The sequence below is a fragment of the Narcine bancroftii genome, chromosome 1 (genome assembly GCF_036971445.1).
Source record: "Narcine bancroftii isolate sNarBan1 chromosome 1, sNarBan1.hap1, whole genome shotgun sequence".
In the NCBI taxonomy this organism is placed as follows: Eukaryota; Metazoa; Chordata; class Chondrichthyes; order Torpediniformes; family Narcinidae; genus Narcine; species Narcine bancroftii.
Genome location: NC_091469.1, coordinates 365,626,739 through 365,640,057, shown reverse-complemented (window position 1 = coordinate 365,640,057; position 13,319 = coordinate 365,626,739). Strand labels below are relative to the sequence as shown.

Genomic DNA, 13,319 nt, shown 5'->3' with positions numbered 1-13,319 from the left:
TGCCTTTTGTCAGTGAGGTGGGCTCTGCGGTCTTCTTCAAAGGAGGCTGCTGCCCGCCAAACTGTGAGGCGCCAAGATGCACGGTTTGAGGCGTTATCAGCCCACTGCCGGTGGTCAATGTGGCAGGCACCAAGAGATTTCTTTAGGCAGTCCTTGTTAAATTCCCAGACGGGAGTACTGACTCTGTACCCCTAAGAGATCTGGCCTTGCCTGGTTCGCTCCTTCCTCGCACCCCTACTCAGAGTAAGCCTGAGAGGTTGGACTCACCCCTCCCAGCCTGTGACCCCTAGTAAGCTTTCAGTTGGCCATGCTGAGGCTCCACTGCCTCATGCTGGCGATTCTGGAGTGGGTCCAGAGGTCAGTCCTTCCAACACAACAGATCAGTTGTACCAGTTCCCAAGATTGTAAAGGAGCTACCTGTTTTGAGGTGAAGCACTAGAATTCGTAAACAACCTGATAGGCTGACATATTCATAAAGCATCTCATTATATTTCGATTGGTTGCTAGATACTGGCGTATTTTGGCTGTTACAGTATTCTCAAGGCCAAACATGGTATCCATGTATCGCTTGCTTCAGTCTTTCCTAGCAGCTGTCCTTTTGATTTTAACCCTTCTTCTGCTGGGGCGAGACTATGGTGAATGTCTGCCAAGCTGCCTGTCTCTCCTCTGGCGAGCCTTGCTGTACTAACATTGGCTGTGCATTATCTCTACTGTTAAGGACACTTCCCTTGGGTATAACTGTATATGCACCTATTGTCTTTCATTATTGTACCTTGAGTTTCTGCTAATAAAAGCCATGATTATTGTTTGACCACATCATCTTTATCTTCTTCATCACTGGCACTTCAACCCTAGATTTGGAGAAAATGGAGGAGATGAATGTGTTGTTAAGGGTGAGAATGTGTTCTGTCAAGCAGAGATGGGTACAAAATAGTCATTTGTGATATAGACAGAAAAAAGAGTGATTAACTAAAATTTGATATTCATAATTTGACAGAAAACATATCAAGCAATTTAAGTCTGGTAATGGGATTGATTCAATCTGACCATCCTAGAAAAGCAGAGTATCACTTTTAATGTCAACACTGAAGCAGAAAATGTTGGAAAGTTAAATATCACATCCAGAAAGGAAACAGTTAAAGTTTCAGATCTGAGGAAGGATGTTAATAGTTTCTCTTTCCACAGAAAGAGAACTGCGTGCAGTTCATTTTTGCACTACCAATTAGTGGTAATTCTGTCATGCTCACAGAAAAATAGAATGGCACTCTGACAATAAATCTGAAATCAAGTACTTCCTCAAAGGCAGAGTGATTCCATCATATTCTGTTTTTATTTTATATTTCTAACATCTATAGGGCTTGTTTTCTGATTTTTATTGAATATTAACAGGTTTGTGAATCTATTTTGTTTAAAGCCTTCTCTGTTTTGACTATCTCTATACTACTTCATGCAATCATGTTTTAACCAGTTTTCTGTCCACTCACCATCACTGCTTCCTTTTACTACACTTGAGATAAAATTGCTCTCTGTTAACTTGTCTGAATGCAGCCATATCTCTCCAGTGTCAGTAATGCATCTGCCAGTCTTTCTAAAGTACTGTATTGATTTGCTTCATCAATTCTATAAAGCTAAAAAATAAATTAGCAATTCACTAAAATCTCTCATGGTGATTCCAAAGTATTTTACAGAACTTTTGAAGTGCAGATATTATTTCTTCCTGTTCACAAGTAAGTACATCCTTCCCTAGGGAGAAAACTTATTGTACTGAACGTTCACAAATACATATCTTCTGCTCTCTTACCACTGCTCCATAACACTGTCCTCTGACTTAAAAAGTCTAAGAAAAGACCCTTGTAAACATGGACCATTTCCTATTCCTTGGGATATCAATAATAAACTAATAATGGTGTGGCCACACAACAATTGACTGCCTGAGGAAACATATGTTCTCAAAACTGACATAAAGCAAGCTAAAGTGCAGCACAGTAATGCAGCAAACAGTGCCTCTGCCTCAATCCAATGACCCAGATTTGATCCTGACCTCTAGTGCTACCTGTGTGGAGTTTGCACATTCTATCTTTGAGTGAGTTCCCTCTGGGTACTGCAGTTTCCTTCTAGAGGTCAAAGGTGTGTGGGCTGGCAGATTAACTGGCTGTAGTAAATTACCCCAGTATGCATGTGAGTGAACAGAGCACTGTTTGGGCCTTCGATACACAATGTTTTGCCAAGCCATATAAACCCAATTCATATCAATCACATCCTTCACTCACTCACAACCCATAACCTTTTATTTCTTACATCCACATGTCTATCAGAGCTGCCATCACCGGTTCCAGTGCCAGCAGGTAAATCATCCTGTGAATGAAGGAAACTCACTCTCTCCAGATTAGTCTGTGTGTGTACATGTAGGCAAGTCATTCCTGTTTTTCCCAGTAATGCCACCTTTGCACATCTCCCAGTCCTTGTGCTACAACCTCTCCCCCTTCTCGGTGTCCCTTTCCCAGCCAGAAGACTCAATGCTCCACCTGCCCGCAGGCCACTTCACCTGACCATTTTTCTGTAAGGGCGCACCACAGGACACACACACACACACACTCACACACTCACACACACACACACACACACACACACACACACTCACACACTCACACACTCACACACTCACACACTCACACACTCACACACACACCCAGAATAATACACAAATAACTACATATCAGGTGCAAGTAAATTGCTGCTAAAATTTCTGAACTCCCATTTGGGAATACAAGGGTTAAACATATAATGCCCATCCATCCACAGGCATAGCACACTAATGGACAGTAAATTAACTACAACTAACAAGTATGTCAAATGAACCTGGTTTCCAGCATTGAACCCAGCATGGAATCTGGAGCGGGCCCATTGCAGTTGGCCCTCCAATGTCCGCCATGGCCAACAGCCTGGACTTCAGTGCTGGTCTCCAGGCAGCAGCAAAGAAAAGAGACCAAATAGGCTAAATGGCTTTTCAATGCAGGGACCGATCACATGACTTGCTAGGACCAATTGCACATCAGCCTCACCTGTGGACAGACCTAACCCTTGATTGTCAGGTGAGATCACTTCTGATCTCAGACATGCTGGAGAGGTCATATGACCATCCACAATCCACACTACAATATAGCAACAATAAAGATACATAACCAATATTTTGGTCTTGCGCCCTTCATCAAGGCTCAAACCATAGGTTCCTCCACCTGACCCCCCACCACCACTTTGTTTGGGCACCTGTCTACATTTTGCTCGTACCTTGATGAAGAGCTCAAGCTCGAACGTTGGTTGTGTATCTTTATCTTTGCTCTATAAATTACGCTGTTTGACCAGCTGAGTTTCTCCAACAATGTTTTTACTTCAATCACGATGTCTACAGACTTTCATGTTTTACTCAAGCAATTATTTATTCTAATCCAAACCATTTTATGTTCACAACCCCTCTAAGTCCCTCAATTTTACAATGCAACTAAATGCCAGATCAATTTATAATAGGCAATTAATCTATCAATACCTCTGAGTTGTAATAAGCACGGGAATCCCTGCCATCTCATGGACCTCAGATATGGATTACCTACAGCAGTAAGTGAAAAACAATGAAGAGATAGCATTAGCATCGAGTCAGCAATTCTTCTCAATTCAGTAGCAGATTAAATAAATGAAAGTCAGTATCCAGTCCCAGGTTAATACCCTCAGCATGGAGGCTCCAATCAGCAATAAACTCTGCTGAGTAAGTTACGTAATTTGAATGCCTAATATGACTCCCAAAACAAACTCACTTTGTAAGAGATTATGAGGTGGACAGAGGGACTGACTCAAGGAAGTTGTCAAAGTCATCTTGAAAATGTATCTCATCCCCACTGAACTGTATTAATCCCTCACCTCTAACCCTTCAAAATGGAGAAGTGTTCAGGATGGATAGCATTGCTATCCTTTTGTCTGGAGCACATAAAACCCCATTGCAAATGAGGAAACCAGCATACATCCTATAGTATCATAGCATACTATGCAACTGTCCTGCTCTGACTGTGACAGAAACAAGAACCAGGAGTCAGAGTCTGACCTGTTGAGACTGCTCCACCATTCAATAAAATCATGGTTGAGCTGGATGTGGACTAAGCTACAATTACCCATTCCTTCTCCATAATCCTTAATTTAATTTTCCTTCAAAAATCTTTCTATCTGTGCTGTAAATATAAGGAGGCAGTTTCCAATGATAATGTGTTCATTGCCATGTACATTGTGCCAAGTACATGAGCGCCAAAACGCTGGATCTTCATGCTGCACTGTTCTATCTTCTATGTTCTGTTTTGAGAGCTTTCCCAAGTTTAACCAAGCATCAGCTTGTTATAATCATTCTCACAGAATCAAAGGTTACAGACAACATGACAGGGTTCTTCACAACCATGCCAGCAATACAGCGGATGCACCAGAGACCAGAGATGGCAGCTAAGAAGTGTATTATAGGGAGAGAGTAATTCTAAGAATGTTGTTGGGCTATGACGTTTTTGCTCATCTGTAACTCCCACAGAGTTACACTGAAACACAGAATATAGAGAGCCACTACAAGCTGCAATAGTATAATGACCCGAATATCTCTTCAAGTGATATGGTATGAAGTGTTAATATTGGCTGTGACACAGGGGAAAATGCTCTGCACTCCTTGGAAATTGTGTTATAAGATGTGTCACGTCCATCTAAGAGAGCTGATAAGATCTCCATTTATTGTCCCATTTGATTACTACTAGAATGGCAATGTGGAATTTTGAGCTTAATGCTCTGGAGTGGAACAAGTTTATAATCCACCAATTCAGAGACTGCAACTGAAAATGAGTCATAGCTAACACTTATCCTCAAATTTCATTTTTCACAATTCAACTCTCCCACTTCCAAACTTGTGGAAATTTCTTAGCATAGTTTATGCAAAGTTTACATGTATGTTTAATTAATATGAATTTCAGCTGTCAGACAATTTTGGTCAATCCTTTCTTGCAATAGGTTAATTTTTAGTATATTTTTCTTGAATGTAAACTTGCCATTAGATTTTAGTGAAAGCATATCATTTGGTTTCTGAAAGATGCTACATTAGAGAGTCATTGAGTTATGCAGCCTGGAAACAGGCCCTTTATCCCAACTTGTCCTCACTAAATGAGGTGTTTACCCGAGCTACTTCCATTTGCCTGCATTTGGGCAATCTACCTCTCAACCTTTCCTATCCTCATAACTGTCTAAGTGTCTTTTAAACATTGTAACTGTATCTGCCTCTAACACTTACCCTGGCAACACATTCAATATGCCAATCCATTCTCTGTGCGAACAATGTGCCCCTCAGATCCCCTTTAAATATTTCCTCCCTCACTCTCACTTTTAATCTATGCATTCAAGTGTTTTAGACACTAGTGAGGGTGGGAGTGGGACAATTGAAGGAAGAGCAGAACCAATCACTTTAGCTATGTTGTGCATAATCTTATTTACCTTGCTAAGGTCACCTTTCAGTCTCCTTTGTCCCATTGAGAAACGTTCCAGCCTCTCTTCTCAATTTTCATCTTCAGTGGCTCAGCACTGATCCTCCTCTTCATAGTAACCTGGCTGACTAATCGTCATGAGCTGAAGGTAACAAGTTATGACAATAAGCAGTAACTGCATTCGACCTTCTTTGGGATCAGCTGAAAAATAGTGCTGGCAAATGTAGTGCTGGGTCTGACTAAAGCATTAAAACAAATCTTATTTATGACCTGAGACTGCAACCAAATTAATGTGTAAAATGAGTAATGTTGCTTTCATTTGTGAATTTAAATATTATATTGTAGCGGCGGCTACACTGCTCCTGCAATAACACACACAACCAGACGGGTTGAGCTCAGTGAGCAGACTAATTTATTGCTGGCTGCTGGGTTGCACTTAGACTCCCAGCCCGGACCTGGCTGAGAACTGCGCTGGAGGGCGCTGACGTCACCCGGGCATCACGTGGTCCCCAGCGCGGGGCTTCTGAGCACCGTGCTGGAAGGAAGGGAAAACCTCCGATGGCGCCATTTTGGCCGGATGCCTTGCCGCATGGTTTTCAAGCGGGGCCAGTTCGCCTGCCTAGTGGTGAGCCGCCAACCATGGGCTCGGTGGGATCAAGGTGCGCTGGCTTCAGCCTGTCCACGGTAAACAGCTCCCGCCTGCTGCCAATGTCCAGCGTGAATGTAGAGCCGAAACCCTGTACAACCCTGTACGGCCCCTCATACGGTCACTGCAGAGGTGCCGCAGTTGGGCTCCGCCAAACAAAAATGTACTCCACGGAAAGCAGTTCACCGGGAACGTGAGACGGGCGGGTGCCATGCCTGGGCAGTGGTGGGGGTTCGAACGAGTCCAAGTGTAGCCTGAGGTGAGGAAGTAGTTCGTGTGGTGACTGTTGGGGATTGTGAGGTGCATTGATGAACTCATCAGGTAGTGCCAGTGGCACACCATAGACCAGCTCAGCTGATGATGCCTGCAGAACTTCCTTGGGAGTGGAGCGGATGCCCAGGAGCACCCAAGGCAGTTCATCTGCCCAGTCGGAACCAGTGAGGCGGGCCATGAGTGCCGACTTAAGGTGGTGGTGCAGACGTTCAACCAGTCCATTGGTCTGCCGGTGGTAGGCCATGGTGTGGTGTCGCTGGATCCCCATCCTGTTAGCGAGCTGTGCCCAGAGCACAGATGTAAATTGGGTGCCCTGATTACTGGTGAGGGGACCAGGGATGCTGAACAGGGCGACCCAACCATGCAACAGTGCTCGGGAGCATGAATCGGTGGAGGGGTCTGGCATCGGGATTGCCTTGGGCCAGTGAGTGGTGCAGTCCACCATCGTAAACAGGTAACGGTTGCCCCGGGAAACAGGTAAGGGCCCGACAATGTCCATGTGAATGTGGCTGAACTATTCCCGGATGTGCTTGAACTCCTGTAGGGGCGCCCTAGTGTGCCTGTGCACCTTGGACATCTGGCAATGGGTGCATGTTCTGGCCCAGCCCGTGATCTGCTTCCATAGCCCTTGCCATACAAACCGTTCTGCCACCATCCAGACCGTCGACCTGATAGACGGAAGACCTGCCTGCTGGGGAACCACTGGTCATGGAGTGCCCATGGAGATATCACACAGGATGGTACCTTCGCTGCTCGGAGTCGGAGGTCTCGGAACCGCAGGCCCGTGATGGCGGTCTTGAAAGCCCTCGTCTCCTCATCAGACTTCTGGTCCCGGGTGAGCTGGTCGACGTCGAGGCCGGGCATCAGCACGCAGATGGCCAGTCGCGAGAGTGCATCGGCAACCACATTGTCCTTCCCCGCCTTGTGTCAAATGTCGGTGGTAAACTCTGACATGAAGGAGTGGTGACGGTGCTGCCGGGCCGACCAGGGATCCTTTGCCATCACGAGCATCTGGGTGAGGGGTTTGTGGTCAGTGAAGATGGTAATCTCCTCCCCTTCAAAAATTATTGGAAGTGCCGCACTGCCAGGTACATGCCCAGTAACTCGCGGTCAAAGGCACTATACTTGCGTTTTGGCGGGCGGAGCAGGTGGCTGAAGAATCCCAGCGGCTTCCAGTGAATGGACATTGTCCATTCACCTGCTGCTCCAGATGGCACCAACGGCTGTGGCAGAGGCATCGGCAGAGAGTGCCATATGCAGGTCAGTGTGCGGCTGGGCGAGCATGGTGACCTTCGCGAGGGCTTCCTTGGTGGCCTTGAATGCTTATGGGTTCCAAGCGAGCGTTTTGTGCTTGGCTGCGACGAGGGTGAATATCGGCTGCATGATGTGCACAGCTCCCGGGATGAACCAATTGTAAAAGTTGACCATACCTGCAAATTCCTGCAGCCCCTTGAGGCTGTCTGGGCGTGGAAAATCCCTGATAGTAGCGACCTTCGCAGTGGTGGGCATAGCTCCTACGGCCGTGATGGTATGGCCCAGGAACTGCATGGACTCTTTCCCGAACTGGCACTTGGCCGGGTTGATGGTAAGGCCGAAATCGGCCAGCTGGGAGAAAAGGTCGTGTAGGTGGGCCTTGTGTTGCGCCTGATCCTTGCTGGCGACAAGGATGTCATCCAAATAAATAAAGACAAAATCCAAGTTCCTGCCCACAGAGTCCATGAGGTGCTGGAAGGTCTGAGTGGCGTTCTTGAGCCCGAACGGCATGTGCAGGAATTCAAACAAGCCAAAGGTGGTGACATCTTGGGTATGTCCTCAGTGTGCACTGGGATCTGGTAAGCACTTGCTTGATGGTCTCATATTTGTCCGGTGGGTGGGTGCTGAACGAGATGCAGCATGCATCTGGTGGTGGCCTGGTCCAGGGCAGCGACCACATGGTAGAATTTGGTCGTGTTGGTCAAAATCTGGCAGAGGTGAAACCGAGCCTCTGTGTGGCCAAACCAGGTCTCCGGCTCCTGAACCCAGAGTTCAGGCAGTTTCGCGGCTATAGCGCTGATCCCAGGCTCGCTCATGACGGGTTCAAAGACGTTTGAACCAGTCGGGGTCACCAATTGTAGCGGCAGCCACACTGCTCCTGTAATAACACACACAACCAGACAGGGTGAGCTCAGTGAGCAGACTAGTTTATTGCAGGCTGCTGGGCTGCACTTATACTCCCAGCCTGGACCTGGCTGAGAACCGCGCTGGAGGACACTGACATCACGTGGTCCCCCAGCGCGGGCTTCTGAGCCCCGTGCTGGAAGGAAGGGAAAACCCCCGATGGCACCATTTTGGCTGGCTGCCCCACCACGTGGCTTACAAGCGGGGCTGGTTCGCCTGCCTAGTGGTGAGCCTCCACAATATGTTAAATTTGGGGGAAAAATGGCTTTAATTAGTTCCAAATAAAGGACTGACCACTTTTGCTATCATTGAACTTCACAGAACATGTAAACTTCGTAAAATATTTTGTTATTCATTTACACATATGTTAGGAATAGAGCTGGCAAGGTTAACATTTATTGAATATGTCTAATTGCTTTTGAAAAGTTGTGGTGAGGATTTCCTTGTATAAATAATGGGCAAGTGGTGAAAGTATACTCACAATATTGCTAGGGAGTGACTTGCAGGAATTTGACCTTGTCAAAGAGGCGAAAGATATATTTCAAAGTCAGGATGGTGTCTAATTTGGAGTTAGATTCAAGTGGAGATACTCTCATGCATAGGTTTCCACAGCTCTTCCAAGAATTGACCAGTGATAGGTTTTGGGAGGTCTTATAAAATGCCTTGGTGGCCTATGGCAGAGCATAAGATTGTGTTTAACCATATAACCATATAACACTTTACAGTACGGAAACAGGCCATGTCGGCCCTTCTAGTCCGCACCGATTTACATGAAACTCCACTAGTTCCACTTCCCACTCCCTTGCCCATAACCCTCCAACCCTCTCACATCCATGTACTTATCTAACCTCCTCTTAAATGACAGAATTGACCGTGCAGCAATTACCTCTTCCAGAAGGTCATTCCACTCAGCCACCACTCTCTGAGTGAAGAAGCATCCTCTTATATTACTCCTAAATTTTTCCCCCTAATCATTAACTTATGACCCCTCGTTCCAATCTCACCAACTCTCAAGGGGGATGGCCTATTCACATCTACTCTGTCTATCCCCCTCATAATTTTATCTACCTCTATCAAATTCCCCCCTCAACCTTCTACATTTCAATGAATAAAGACCCAGTCTACACGATTTTTCTTTGTTTACTGCATTCACAGAGTGCAGTTGATGGACAGAAAAATGTTTCAATAGCTTGTTAGAAATACAACAGTTGTTGCCTCAAATCAGGTTTGTCCACACAGATTAAACAAAAGTCAAGAAGAAATGGCAAATTGGGAGTTGTAGTCAAATAGAGCATGTGGAAGAAGCACCTGGCCTCACTTCTTCCATTGTAATTTGTCTTCAGTATTGGTTATAGAACCACCTGCCCAAATTTGGCTGATCTGTCAAAGTTACATTTATGTATTTTTAAAGATAACTATTTTCGAACACATTCATGGGATGTGGAAGCCATTGACAAGTTAACAATTTATTAGCTATCCAATTAAATGGTTGCCATGGCATTTCAGGGTTGAATACATTAGAGTTGATTTAATTACATAATGTTTATGGAAACACACTGAACTTGATCAACAATTTAACGGTTTATAACATTGTTACCATTTCTAGCTTTTAAATTTCAGAATTATTTTTGCGCATGAACTAACATTGAAGGTTCTCGAAAGCTTCTACAGGTGTAGTGTAGAGAGCATTCTAGCTGTTTGCCTGTCTGGTATGGAGGAACCAATGCTCAGGACAAGAAAAAACTCCAGAGGATTGTTAACTCGACGTGCAACATCACAGCCACCAGTCTTCACTCCATTGATGACATTTACAAGAGGCGGTATCTTAAGAAAGCAGCCTCTATCCTCAATGACCTCCATCACACAGACCATCCCTCTTCACTCTGACACCATCAGGAGCCTGAAGATGACCACTCACCAGCCCAAGGACAGCTTTTCCCCTCTGCCATCAGATTCCTGAATGAACAGTAAACGACAAACATTGCCTTACTTTGACTTTCTCTTTTTCTTACACTATTTTTATTTATTTTGTAAGGTGGTTTATATGTATCTTTGTCCTGTGACGCTGCCACAAAACAACAAATTTCATGACATGTTCATGACAATAAATTCTGATTCCGATTCCAAATTTAAATTCCACAGCTGACATGGTAAGATTTGAATGCTTCGTCCAAACCTCTGGATTACAAGCCCAGAATTCTATCAATACCACAGTACGCAGTTTGCATAATTGTAATTTGTGAAGTTGATTCAGTTTGGAAGAATCTCATTTGATGGCTTTGATAAAATGGAAAATGTGCCTATTTTTGAATGTGGAGTATCAGCCGAAATGGATTGAGAGAATGTGACCAACAGCTGATGTGAAAGAAACATTGAGCACTGTGAACAATGTAGAACATTACCATTTACCCATTTGTTATGACAACAGAAACTCAGTGTGCTCAGATGGAGTCATCAAATATCAAAACTCTGAAATACAGAAATCTGGATTTGAGATACCAAAGTTACAGTCACATTGACATTGGCTGTAGAAACTATTTTAACAAATAAGAAAGAACAGACAAAAATGACCAGAATAAAAATGAAAGCCTGACATTGTTGCAGCAAAATTGCCACCACTATTGCAAGAGAGCAAACAGACAGCAGAGATTAGCATTTGGCAGTACAATTATGATATGAAAATTAGTAGGTAAATTGATTCTAGATCAATTCATCAGGTATTTCCCAAAGTGTTTGTCCTTCAGTTTGTTGTCAATGTTAACAAAGCAAAAAAGCATAATTAATTCTATTCTGTATTTTATTTCATATTTGATGGAATAGCAATGAGTGAAATATCAGATATATTTCTTAAAAGATATAATTGATTGAGGTAGACAAATATAATATTGTTCACATTATATAGGGCCCACTTACAGTGTTTGCTCATGATTGACATGAAGGACAAATACAGCATCCAAGTATTCTTATTGATCTTGACATTGAGATATCATTTGTTGTGAAAATTAAAAATCTTTAAGATTCAAGATTCCTTTATTGCCATGCACACAATATTTGTTTTCCTTTGCTTGCCCTGTAAAAGCACACAAAGCGGCACTACTAGTCCAGCGTGCTACAAGATGAAGAACAAAAAGCAGACGACTTAGAGACATTGAGCATCCATGAATTCCACCCCCTCTTCCAATGCAGCTGCCTCCTGTGCTCCCTTAACCTCCATAGCCACGTAACCGCCTGTCCTGTCCAGCTGTTAACCTGAGCTCCTGGAATCCAAGTCCCTGATTCTGAAGCTCCGATATGATTAAGAAGCTGTCAGCGCATGAGATCCTTCAGAAGCCCTACACACTGTTGCCACCCTCATAAGGTCTTGATACCTTATTCCAAGAAGCTATTTTTTTAGCATCCTGCAGCTCGGTGTGAGACACCTGGCCACTAAGCCCTGTGCTAGTATGCTACTGTGGTTTCCTACTCTGTAGGGTCCTTTCGCAAGCTGTTCATTCTTGGCAGGGTGGCGTTCTCTCACTCTGGTGCCCAGCATTGGTCCACTATTCTTTCAAAGCCCACATTCCTCATGATCTGAGCTGCCTAGCATAGGAACCACCATCTGGGTCATGAACCTCCACAAGTCTCGGATGAAAATAAAACATTGCTGGCTGCATTCTACAGGTGCTTTAAACCTGTACAAGGCTGCTGGGTGGAATGACTGGGCAGTAGGACCCTGTGGAGGATGCTGAAGAAGGCATCTCCACATCTCTACACATCCCAGATCCACACCAGTGGCAATGCTGTTGTTATAATGCTGCAACAGTGCTGCCATCTTGAATCTTGACCATCTGGTCATTTATATCTATTCTGTCATCTGGTACTTTCAAAATTAATTCAATTTTCCTGCACTATATCATCACTCTACATGAAGGGTGTGGCAGCAATAGAGAGTGCAGAAGAGACTCACCAGAATGTTGGCTAGAATGAGGGGCTGAAGTTATAAAGAGTGATTTGGTAGGCTCGATTCATTCTCTCCAGAATGGACTTATAGAGGTTCATAAAATGATGAGGAGCATAGATAGCCTGTCTTAGTCAGGAGAGTCTAGAACTGGAGGGACAGGTTTAAGGCGAGAGGGGAGATATTTGAGGGGTAGGTTTTTCACAGAGAGAGAGTGGCAAGAACAAACTATCAGAAGAGATGATAGAGGCAGTTACAATGTGTGATACTATCACCAATGTATATATTTGTATATATTTACATATAGTAGTAGTGATTGGCTGAGAGCCATACTGGCAGGTCATAAAGGACTGTTCCTAATCAGACCCAGGTCAGTCTTGGCTGGTCAACCACGATGTAATACGCTCCAGTCTTTTGCTAATAAAAGCCTTGGTTTGAATCAAAGAGTCATTTGATGTGCTATAATTTTATTAGCAAAAATTTCAAGGATGGAGCGAATATTGCGACCAGAACGCCTCAACTTCGACTGCAGTCAGCTACTGCCCAGAGTGACTTTAGACACTGGGTGAGGTGCTTCGAGGCATACCTGCAGCAATCAGATCCCATCGTGGAGGAATACACAGATAAATTACTAGTCTTGATGTCCATGGTGTCCACGAGGGTCTATGATAATATCCAGGACACGCCCTCCTACACGGCTGCCATGAAGATGCTGAGGGGACTCTAGGAGTGGCCTGTGAATAAGGTCTATGCCAGGCACATGCTAGCGACCAGGAGGCAGCAGCCCAGTGAATCCTGCAGAGCCTACCTC

The 13,319-nt window shown here is 44.5% G+C and overlaps 1 long non-coding RNA gene across 1 annotated transcript; it reads right to left on the bottom strand.

The window, feature by feature from the left end:
• Positions 1-736: 736 nt before the first annotated feature.
• LOC138752696 (uncharacterized) lies at positions 737-5,628 on the bottom strand. Its single transcript, XR_011350851.1, has 3 exons — positions 5,506-5,628; positions 3,545-3,604; positions 737-851 (listed from the first exon to the last, which is right to left on the bottom strand). It is a non-coding gene; the product is annotated as an uncharacterized lncRNA (long non-coding RNA).
• Between the last annotated feature and the right edge of the window lie 7,691 nt (positions 5,629-13,319).